The sequence below is a fragment of the Budorcas taxicolor genome, chromosome 1, assembly GCF_023091745.1.
Source record: "Budorcas taxicolor isolate Tak-1 chromosome 1, Takin1.1, whole genome shotgun sequence".
Taxonomy (NCBI): domain Eukaryota; kingdom Metazoa; phylum Chordata; class Mammalia; order Artiodactyla; family Bovidae; genus Budorcas; species Budorcas taxicolor.
The window spans coordinates 103,892,737-103,904,721 of record NC_068910.1 but is presented as its reverse complement, the minus strand read 5'-3'; positions in this window follow the sequence as shown (position 1 = coordinate 103,904,721).

Here is an 11,985-nt window from a genome sequence, read left to right as displayed (position 1 = left end):
GATGACCCACAGAGATGTTATGGGGAGGGAGGTGGGAGGGGGGTTCATGTTTGGGAACACATGTAAGAATTAAAGATTTTAAAATTAAAAAAAATAAAAAATAAAAAAATAAATAAAGAAAAAAAAAAAAAGCAAATGATAAATGTGTACCTTTGTCGAGTTCTTATGGGTATGGTCAAGGTCTCTCTGGTCATTTCTTTAAAAGGCAGTTTTCTTTTCAGAATGAGAGGTTGAAGAATCATCTTCTTTGGGGAATTTGAAGGAAAGGCTATTTTTAAGGATAGCTATAGCAAAGCTTGCTCTGTACCTAAGAGGATGAGTTACACACATTTTCATAGTCTCATCTAGCCCTATAACATAATAATGTGACAATATATGTAATTACATGCATGTAATGTGACAAGATCAGACAATTTTGTTATAGATAAAAAGGCATAGATTAATAGGCAATAGATGCTTATAAATTCTCAGGGATAATTATTAAAGTCATAAAAGTAAAATGGAGAAATAATAATATAATTCTGTCAATAAATTATACTCCTCAACAAGGTAACACAGATAACCATTCAGATAGTTCAAGAGAAAGGACTATTCTTTTTAACTAAAATATGTTGTTCTCTGAATTAATGGAATTATTAGCTCCCATTTCACTGTATTGTTGCTAAAACTGAAATAGATTTATTTTCATGACATTTGAGGTTAGGATGAAAGAAACAGAAGACAAAATAAAAATTAAGTATTTAAAAATGAAGTTTATCCCTGACCAAAATTTTTGTGATGATGGCATAAAATCCAAGACCATTTTCACCACCACTGCCTTCATCTGTGTCAAAGTCCCCTCAACTATAACTATCTTTTTTATTATTATTAAAAATGAATGCTGACTTTATAGAATCACTACTAATATTGGGACAGATGACTGAAATGAAAAACTCCTGTTTTTGAGGGTGCAAAAAGAATGTTCTTAAAGGTCTGAAATAAATAATTTGCCAAGACTGTGTGTACATGGGCACAATAGTCTTTTCAGCAGCAGACAGAAAAGCGTGCCAGGCTCATAAATCTGAGGAAACAAAAGGAGAAAAACACCTCAGAAAAAACAACCCCATCAAATCAAACAATGAATAATCTCTCTCTTACTTGGAACAGAAATGTAATATGGATGACAATAATATTACATGCAAAATGTGCATAAAAACCTGCTTCTAGCTTAGGGAATTGCATTCCACTACAGATATTCTTTTGTCCATTCATTTTACAGTTGTAGAAATTGAACTGATTCGAGACTTAACACTTTTAAAGTCTCCAAATAGCCAAGATTGAATTGTGTCAGTATTAAAAGCACAGCTATTCTACATGAATAAAAATACCAACATAGGAAATAATGTCTCAGCGCCCTCCAGCCAAAGATAACCAACAATCAACCTATAGCTGAACAAGTTCCAATGAGGCAGATCACACACCATGGGGTACCATGAGGTGCCAGTAAGAGGGTTTCTGAGAGGACTTACAACGGAATTTGTGCTTTTGTTAGATGATGACTTGTTGGGGGTAGGGGAATCTTTGAAGAAGCAGCAGTTCACTTTGGAGTGAATGATGTCAAGAAGCAGAGGTAATTCTATGATTGCATATCTAACTAATCTTGACTAAAAGGAAGGATAAAAGTGAAAGAGGAGAGTGAAAAAGTTGGCTTACAGTATGCTAACGCATATATATGGAATTTAGAAAGATGGTAACGATAACCCTGTATGCGAGACAGCAAAAGAGACACAGATGTATAGAACAGTCTTTTGGACTCTGTGGGAGAGGGCGAGGGTGGGATGATTTGGGAGAATGGCATTGAAACATGTACAATATCATATATGAAACAAATCGCCAGTCCAGGTTCAATGCATGATACTGGATGCTTGGGGCTGGTGCACTGAGACGATCCAGAGGGATGGTACGGGGAGGGAGGAGGGAGGGGGGTTCAGGATCGGGAACACGTGTATACCTGTGGCAGATTCATGTGGATGTATGGCAAAACCAATACAATATTGTAAAGTAATTAACCTCCAATTAAAATAAATAATTTTTTTTAAAAATGAATAAAATAAAAGACTCTTGCTCCTTGGAAGGAAGTTATGACCAACCTAGACAGCATATTAAGAAACAGAGACATTACTTCACCAACAAAGGTCCATCTAGTCAAAGCTATGGTTTTTCCAGTAGTCATGTATGTGGGTTGATATAAGTGTTGGACTATAAAGAAGGCGAAGTACTGAAGAATTGATGCTTTTGAACTGTGCTGTTGGAGAAGACTCTTGAGAGTCCCTTGGACTGAAAGGAGATCCAACCAGTCCATCCTAAAGGAGCTCAGTCCTGAATATTCATTGGAAGGACTGATGCTGAAGCTGAACTCCAATACTGGCCACCTGATTCAAAGTGCCAACTCATTGGAAAAGACCCTGATGCTGGGAAAGATTAAAGGCAAAAGGAGTAGAGGACAGCAGAATTTGAGATGGTTGTATGGCATCATTGACTCAATGGACATGAATTTGAGCAAACTTCAGGAGATAGTGAAAGACAGGAAAACCTGGTATGCTGCAATTCATGGGGTTGCAAAGACTTGAACACAACTTACCAACTGAACAATACCACAACAAAAGTATTGGCTGGGCACTTATTTTACTTAGAAGTGGAGAGTACTATGTGTAGGAGGGGATAGAAGGTGCTTGAATAAAATCACAAAGTGGTCTCTTTTTGTGTGTCATTTTATTAATGTCTCAGAGAGTTCCAGAAAAAAATCTATTTCTGCTTTTGACTATTCCAAAGCCTTTGACTGTGTGGATCACAATAAACTGTGGAAAATTCTGAAAGAGATGGGAATACCAGACAACCTGACCTGCCTCTTGAGAAATCTGTATGCAGATCAGGAAGCAACAGTTAGAACTGGACATGGAACAACAGACTGGTTCCAAATAGGAAAAGGAGTACATCAAGGCTGTATATTGTCACCCTGCTTATTTAACTTCTATGCAGAGTACATTATGAGAAATGCTGGGCTGGAAGAAACACAAGCTGGAATCAAGATTGCTGGGGGAAATATCAATAACCTCAGATATGCCGATGACACCAGTCTTATGGCAGGAAGTGAAGAGGAACTAGAAAGCCTCTTGATGAAAGTAAAAGAGGAGAGTGAAAAAGTTGGCTTAAAGCTCAACATTCAGAAAACGAAGATTATGGCATCTGGTTCCATCACTTCATGGGAAATAGATGTGGAAACAGTGTCAGACTTTATTTTTTGGGGCTCCAAAATCACTGCAGATGGTGATTGCAGCCATGAAATTAAAAGATGCTTACTCGTTGGAAGAAAAGTTATGACCAACCTAGATAGCATATTCAAAAGCAGAGACATTACTTTGCCGACTAAGGTCCATCTAGTCAAGGCTATGGTTTTTCCTGTGGTCATGTATGGATGTGAGAGTTGGACTGTGAAGAGGGCTGAGTGCTGAAGAATTGATGCTTTTGAACTGTGATGTTGGAGAAGACTCTTGAGAGTCCTTTGGACTGCAAGGAGATCCAACCAGTCCACTTGAAGGAGATCACTCCTGGGATTTCTTTGCAAGGAATGATGCTAAAGCTGAAACTCCAGTACTTTGGACACCTCATGCGAAGAGTTGACTCATTGGAAAAGACTCTGATGCTGGGAAGGATTGGGGGCAGGAGGAGAAGGGGACGACCGAGGATGAGATGGCTGAATGACATCACTGACTCAATGGATGTGAGTCTGAGTGAGCTCCGGGAGTTGGTGATGGACAGGGATGCCTGGCGTGCTGTTATTCATGGGATTGCAAAGAGTCGGACACGACTGAGCGACTGAATTGAACTGAACTCAACTTAGAGTGGCCTTGGTTGGTGTTTTGGTGTTCTGGATCATTTACATGATTGAAAACATCTTGATCTAGCAGCTGTAAGTGCCAGACCAGTTCCTTGCTGCAAAGGGAGCTTTCTCATTCTCAGGTGTAATATTGAGTTAATCATAAGGTAACAGATAAAAGGAGTCTGAAAAGCACGCACATCCATACTGAGTGAATCATTAAATGAACTTTAAAAATAATTTTATACACAGTAATTTATTTTATAGAGCCATTACGTAGTATATGCTTTAGGCCAGGAACTTTCTAAATATTGTTTCATTCAATCTCCATAAAATAGGTATTACTGCTGTCTCAATACTAAATATCAGGAAACTGAAGACAGAGAAATTAAATGGTTTGCCCAAAGATGCACAACTAGTAGGTAGTAAAGCTGAAATTTAAAACTGGGAAGCTGGCTTCAAAGTTTAAACTCATTACTGCCATGCTGTGCTACTATTAAAAGCTAATTCTACTTTTCTAGACTGTAATTTTCATATTTTACATGTAGATTATGAGGAAAAAATTGACCCTACCCCCATTCTACTGAAAATTTGTTTTCCTTTACCTTACCACTCCCACCTCCTGCTCATCATTGAGTGTTCTAAACCTTAACACAATTCTTCGGACTTGAAGAAATGAAATAGCACAGGCTGCTCTGGGTTAAACTGTTGTGCCAGCTATTACTCAACACATAAGACGGAGGAATAGGGACAGGCCAAGCAGGGGACAGAAAAGAAACAGAGCTAAGAGCGATCAGCCTGAACTAACCCATGAGAATAAAAGTTTGCATGACTAATTACTTCTACTTTTCAGTTTTTCCTCATTTTGTTTTAATTTAAGGTTTCAATACAGCTATTCAGCCTTCAGTTCAGTTCAGTCACAAAGTTGTGTCCGAATTTTTGTGACCCCATGGAATGCAGCACGCCAGGCCTCCCTGTCCATCATCAACTCCTGGAGTTTACTCAAACTCATGTCCATTGAGTCAGTGATGTCATCCAACCATCTCATCCTCTGTCATCCCCTTCTCCTCTCACCTTCAAACTTTGCCAGTGTCAAGGTCTTTTCAAATGAGTCAGCTCTTCTCATCAGGTGGCCACGTGTTGGAGTTTCAGCTTCAGCATCAGTCCTTCCAAAGACTATTCAGGAATGATTTCCTTTAGGATGGACTGGTTGGATCTCCTTTCAGTCCAAGGGACTCTCAGGAGTCTTCTCCAACACCACGTTTCAAAAGCATCAGTTCATTGGCACTCAGCTTTCTTTATAGTCCAACTCTCACATCCACACATGACTATTGGAAAAAAAACATAGCCTTGACTAAACAGACCTTTGTTGGCTAAGTAATGTCTATGCTTTTTAATATGCTGTTTAGGTTGGTCATAACTTTCTTCCAAGGAGTAAGCGTCTTTTAATTTCATGGCTGCAGTCACCATCTGCAGTGATTTTGGAGCCTAAAACATAGTCTGCAACTGTTTCCACTGTTTTGCCATCTATTTGCCATCAAGTGATGGGACCAGATGCCATGATCTTTGTTTTCTGAATGATCAGCTTTAAGCCAACTTTCTCACTCTCCTCTTTCACTTTCATCAAGAGGCTTTTTAGTTCTTCTTCACTTTCTGCCGTAAGGGTGGTGTCATCTGCATATCTGAAGTTATTGATATTTCTCCCAGCAATCTTGATTCCAGCCTGTGCTTCCTCCAGCCCAGTGTTTCTCATGATGTACTCTGCATAGAAGTTAAATAAGCAGGGTGACAATATACAGCCTTGACGTACTCCTTTTCCTATTTGGAACCAGTCTGTTGTTCCATGTCCAGTTTTAACTGTTGCTTCCTGACCTGAATACACGTTTCTCAAGAGGCAGCTCTGGTTGTCTGGTATTCCCATCTCTTTCAGAATTTTCCACAGTTTGTTGTGATCCACACAGTCAAAGGCTTTGGCATAGTCAATAAAGCAGAAGTAGATGTTTTTTCTGGAACTCTCTTGCTTTTCCCACGATTGAGTGGATGTTGGCAATTTAATCTCTGGTTCCTTTGTCTTTTCTAAAACCAGCCTGAACATCTGGAAGTTCACAGTTCACGTATTGCTGAAGCCTGGCTTGGAGAATTTTTAAGCATTACTTTGTTAGTGTATGAGAAGAGTGCAATTGTGCGGTAGTTTGAGCATTCTTTGGCATTGCCTTTCTTTTGGGATTGGTTTAAAAACTGACCTTTTCCAGTCCAGTGGCCACAGCTGAGTTTTTCAAATTTTCTGGCATATTGAGTGCAGCACTTTAAAATCATTTTTCTTTTAGGATTTGAAATAGCTCAACTGGAATTCCATCACCTCCACTAGATTTGTTCACAGTGATGCTTCCTGAGGCCCATTTGACTTCACATTCCAGGATGTCTGGCCCTAGGTGAGTGATCTATCTGAGTTGTAAAAATCTTTTTTTTGACAGTTATTCTGTGTATTCTTGCCACCTCTTCTTAATATCTTCTGCTTCTGTTAGGTCCATACCATTTATGTCCTTTATTGAGCCCATCTTTGCATGAAATGGTCCCTTGGTATCTCTAGCGTCCTTGAAGAGATTTCTAGTCTTTCCCATTTTATTGTTTTCTTCTATGTCTTTGCACTGGTCACTGAGGAAGGCTTTCTTATCTCTCCATGCTATTCTTTGGAACTCTGCATTCAAATGCTTATATCTTTCCTTTTCTCCTTTGCTTTTCACTTCTCTTCTTTTCACAGCTATTTGTAAGGCCTCCTGAGACAGCCATTTTGCTTCTTTGCATTTCTATTTCTTGGGGATGGTTTTGATCGCTGTCACCTGTACAATGTCACAAACCTCTATCCGTATTTCATCAGGCACTTTGTCTGTCAGATCTAGCCCCTTAAGTCGATTTCTCACTTCCACTATAATCATAAGGGATTTGATTTGGGTCATACCTGAATGTTCTAGTGGTTTTCCCCACTTTCTTCAATTTAAGTCTGGATTTGGCAATAAGGAGTTCATGATCTGAGCCATAGTCAGCTCTCGGTCTTGTTTTTGCTGAGTGTATAGAGCTTCTCCATCTTTGGCTGCATAGAATATCAGTCTGATTTCAGTGTTGACCATCTGGTGATGTCCATGTGTAGAGTCTTCTCCTGTGTTGTTGGAAGAGGGTGTTTGAAATTACCAGTGCTTTTTCTTGGCAGAACTCTATTAGCCTTTTCCTTGCTTCTTTCTGTACTCCAAGGCCAAATTTGCCTGTTATTCCAGGTGTTCTTGACTTCCTACTTTTTCATTCCAGTCCTCTATAATGAAAAGGACATCTTTTTTGGGTGTTTCTTCAAGCAGGTCTTGTAGGTCTTCTGAGAACTGTTCAACTTCAGCTTCTTCAGCGTTACTGGTCGGGGAATAAACTTGCATTACCGTGATATTGAATGGTTTGCCTTGGATACAAATAGAGATCATTCTGTCATTTTTGAGACTGCATCCAAGTACTGCATTTCCGACTGTTTTGTTGACTATGATGGCTACTCCATTTCTTCTAAGGTATTCTTGCCCATAGTAGTAGATATAATGGTCATCTGAGAAAATTCACCCATCCCAGTCCATTTTAGTTTACTGATTCCTGAAATGCTGACGTTCACTCTTGCCATCTCCTGTTTGACGACCTCCAGTTTGCCTTGATTCATGCACCTAACATTCCAGGTTCCTATGCAATATTGCTCTTTACATCATCAGACCTTGCTTCTATCACCAGTCACATCTACAACTGGATGTTGTTTTGGCTTTGGCTCTATCTCATTATTCTTTCTGGAATTATTTCTCTACTGATCTCCAGTAGCATACTGGCCACCTAACAACGTGGGGAGTTCATATTTCAGTGTCCTATCTTTTTGTCTTTTCATACTGTTCATGGGGTTCTCAAGGCAGGAATAATGAAGTGGTTTGCCATTCCTTTCTCCAGTGGACCTCATTCTGTTAGACCTCTCCACCATTATCCGTCCGTCTTGGGTGGCCCTACACGGCATGGCTTATAATTTCACTGTTAGAAAAGGCTGTGGTCCATGTGATTAGATTGATAAGTTTTCCGTGATTTTAGTTTTCAGTCTGTCTGCCCTCTGATGGAGAAGGATAAGAGGCTTATGGAAGCTTCCTGATGGGATAGACTGACTGAGGGTGGATACTGGGTCTTATTCTGATGGGCAGGGCCATGCTCTGTAAATCTTTAATACAATTTTCTGTTGATGGGTGGAGCTGTGTTATCTCCGTGCTATTTACCTAGGGCCAAACTATGGTGGAGGTGATGAAGATAATGGTGACCTCCCTCAAAAGATCCCATGCATGTACTGCTACAGTCCATGCCCCCAACCCTGCAGCAGGTCACCATGGACCCACATCTTCGCTGGAGACTCCCAGACACCCACAGGCAAGTCTCCTGTGGGGGTCACTGTTCCTTTCTCCAGGGTCCTGTTGCACAAGGTTCTGCTGTGCCCTCCAAGAGTCCTATTCTGCCTTCCCCAATCACAATTAGAAAGTCATCCAATGATTATAAGACAGTCATCTAGTTACTATTAGATAGTCACCATCATTCTGTGCTTCCAAACTTCTTTGTGGCTGTCAGTGATATTTATTTATCTGGTTTGAAATAAAAATAAAACTAAGGCCTGAGTCATGAGCCTGTGCTCGTACTACAACTGCTGTTTCTATAGAGCCCATCTATCCACTCTGTCCTCTATATGCCAATATTCTTACTTATTTATTAGCAATTACAGATACTCAGATGATACCACCCTTATGGCAGAAAGTGAAGAACTAAAGAGCCTCTTGATGAAAGTGAAAGAAGAGAGTGAAAAAGTTGGCTTAAAACTCAACATTCAGAAAACTAAGATCATGGCATCTGGTCCTATCACTTGATGGCAAATAGATGGGGAAACAGTGGAAACAGTGGCTGCCTTTATTTTGGGGGGCTCCAAAATCACTACAGATGGTGACTGCAGCCATGAAATTAAAAGGTGCTTGCTCCTTGAAAGAAAGCTTATGACCAACCTAGACAGAATATTAAAAAGCAGAGACATTACTTTACCAGAAAAGGTCCATCTAGTCAAAACTATGGTTTTTCCAGTAGTCACCTATGGATGTGTGAGTTGGACTATAAAGAAATCTGAGCACCGAAGAATTAATTCTTTTGAACTGTGATTTTGGAGAAGACTCTTGAAAGTCCCTTGGACTGCAAGGAGATCCAACCAGCCAGTCCTAAAGGAAAGCAGTCCTGAATATTCATTGGAAGGACTGATGCTGAAGCTGAAACTCCAATACTTGGCCACTTGATGCGAAGAACTGACCCATTTGAAAAGACCCTGATGCTGAGAAAGGTTGAAGGTGAGAGGAGAAGGGGACAACAGAGGATGAGATGGTTGGATTTCATCACTGACACAATAGACATGAGTTTGAGTAGGCTCCAGGTGTTGGTGATGGACAGGGAAGCCTGGTGTGCTGCAGTCCATGGGCTCACAGAGAGTCAGACATGACTGTGCAACTGAACTGAACTGAGCTGAATGAACTACAAAGCTTGTCCATAATGGTAATCCAATATAGATTCCCTTAAATAAAATTTCAGATCACTCATTTAGTGAGACCCGTGCATTCTGGAAATGCATGTATTTTACACAAACACTTAAGGTGCTTCAGGTTGTGATAAAACAGTTACAAACTGTCTGCACCAGCTCTTGACTTTGCATCCCCCTCAGTTCTAATCATTGAGCCCTTTCATTGGGATCCTCAATAGCACAATTCCTGTGACCATGGAATAAGGCACATGGATATACTTCTCAACTTTGTTCTGAAAGTCACCTGTAGCCTAAAGCTTCTTAACTGATGACTTTAGAATAAGCACTAAACATCCAAGTACACAATAATTTGTAGCTTCCTCCTGTTTCTTTATGTAGCCCCTTTCCTATCACTTAGCTCCTAGAACTGTATTCCACTAAATAGCTGATTTATTTTCTCAAGTGAATCATTTATTGAAGACTATTCCTAATATCAGTCATAACAGATCACTATCATGTCTGACATTTTTCCAGACACTAGAAATAAAACAGGAACAAATTAGAAAAAGTCCCAACCATTCTTGAGTTTTCACTTTATGGAGTAATTATATTAGCTAGAGTAGCTAACACATCCCCAAATATATAATGACTCAAACAAAATATCTAATACAGATAATTTGTCAAAAGAGTTACTCTGGGTTCAAGGTGGAGGTAGGGTTACTTTGCTGAACATGTCCATTCAACATGTGGGTTTAAGATATTGCTGGGATACAGTATCCAGTAAGCAAAGGAAAATAAATAAATGTGGAATCTTTGTATGTCTTTATATTCTAAAATCAGAAGCAGTATTCTTTACTTCTGCTGCTATTCCATTGGATAGAATAAGTATTGCCCTTAGACAAGAGCATGTAGGGCCTCTGTCTCAAGCCCTGCACCCCATGGGGCCCATGCTCTAGGGTGCCTTCTTCCTAATTATATAAGGCCCCTGGTTGCCTGGGACTGGCATGGAACTGGCCAGAAGTCCTGCCTAAGTATATAGACATATATAGACTTTGATGTCTAAGTATACCTAGACTAGGTCCTCTGTGAACTTTCATCTCCAGTTCTCACCTTGGGTCATCCTGGGATCCTCTACCTCATGTGCAAGGAAAACTAGATGCTGCAAAAAGCTCCAGAACTTAAGTCTATGAGATCATTCCAAATCCAGTGCCCAGGTTTTAGTTTCAGGAAGGCAGCCTGATGAGCAAATCATTCGCATTAGTTCTTGTGGTATTTCTTTGCAGGGTCGCCTAAAATTAAGGTGTTTAAATTAGCTAGCATACTGATGCTGGCTGAATGTCACTCAGATTAGACATATGCTGAGTTAGAGATCTAGACCACCTATAGCTAGCACCAACAGCTGGGCTTGAACCACAACATACGAGCCCATGCATCAGCTGTCATTGGTCCACACTGTGACTACGGTGCTGACGCTTGTCTGCAGCATCCACAGGTGGTGAGTAGTAGAAGAAGGTGTCTTTTGTTCTGATGGTACCTAGTACCACATGTCAGGCTAACCCTTAGGAGTCCCTACACCTATGTCTTTCAAATGATTTTGAGATTTTTTTTCCACAATGACAATTTTGTTCCTATGATTGTTGTCTTCTTGCCTCCAATAGACATTGTGGCATTATGCTCATCCAAGTCAGTCTTAAGCCCTGCCAGATGGACATTTCTTAGATAGACGTAGCTTCTTTTCTTGCTCCACCCATTGGTCCCTTATCTATCCTCTCCACTGGTGACAGTATATGGAAGCTAGTGATGTACTCAACATTCTAAGAGATCATACTCCAGGAATATAGTGATTATGATTTAAAGGGTTTAAGAGAAGGTATGGTTAGAAGATGTACTATTGTCCTTTCCAAATGGTAACTTTAAAATGATCAGAAAATGAATTATCTTTCATACTAGTCTACATTCCCTGGATAAGGCTTGCATTTGTTGTCATCACCAATGAAACATAATAAGAATTTCTGAGAAAGTCACTGAAAGCTGGTAGTCTCTAACAGGGCTTAGCAGATGATGCAAGTGGTCAAGAACATGCCTTCCAATGCAGCAGATGCAAGAGACACGAGTTCAATTACTGGTTTGGGGAGATTCCTTGGAGGAGGACATGGCCACCCACTCCAGTATTCTTGCCTGGAGAATCTCCATGGACAGAGGAGCCTGGAGGGCTATAGCCCATGGGGTCACAAAGAGTCGGACATGACTGAAGTGACTTACCATGGCCACAGTCTCCCACAGCATGATGGATAATGCAGTGTTGTGAGTAAAGACCGATGCTGAAGCTGAAGCTCCAATATTTGGCCACCCGATGCAAAGAACTGACTCGTTGGAAAAGACCCTGTTGCTGAGAAAGATTGAAGGCAGGAGGAGAAGGGGACAACTGAAGATGAGATGGTTGGATAGCATCACTGACTCGATGGACATGAGTTTGAGCAAACTCTGAGAGTTGGTGATGGACAGGCAAGCCTGGTGTGCTGCAGTCCATGGGGTTGCAAAGTGATGGGCATGGCTGAGCGACTGAACTGAACTAGAGTAA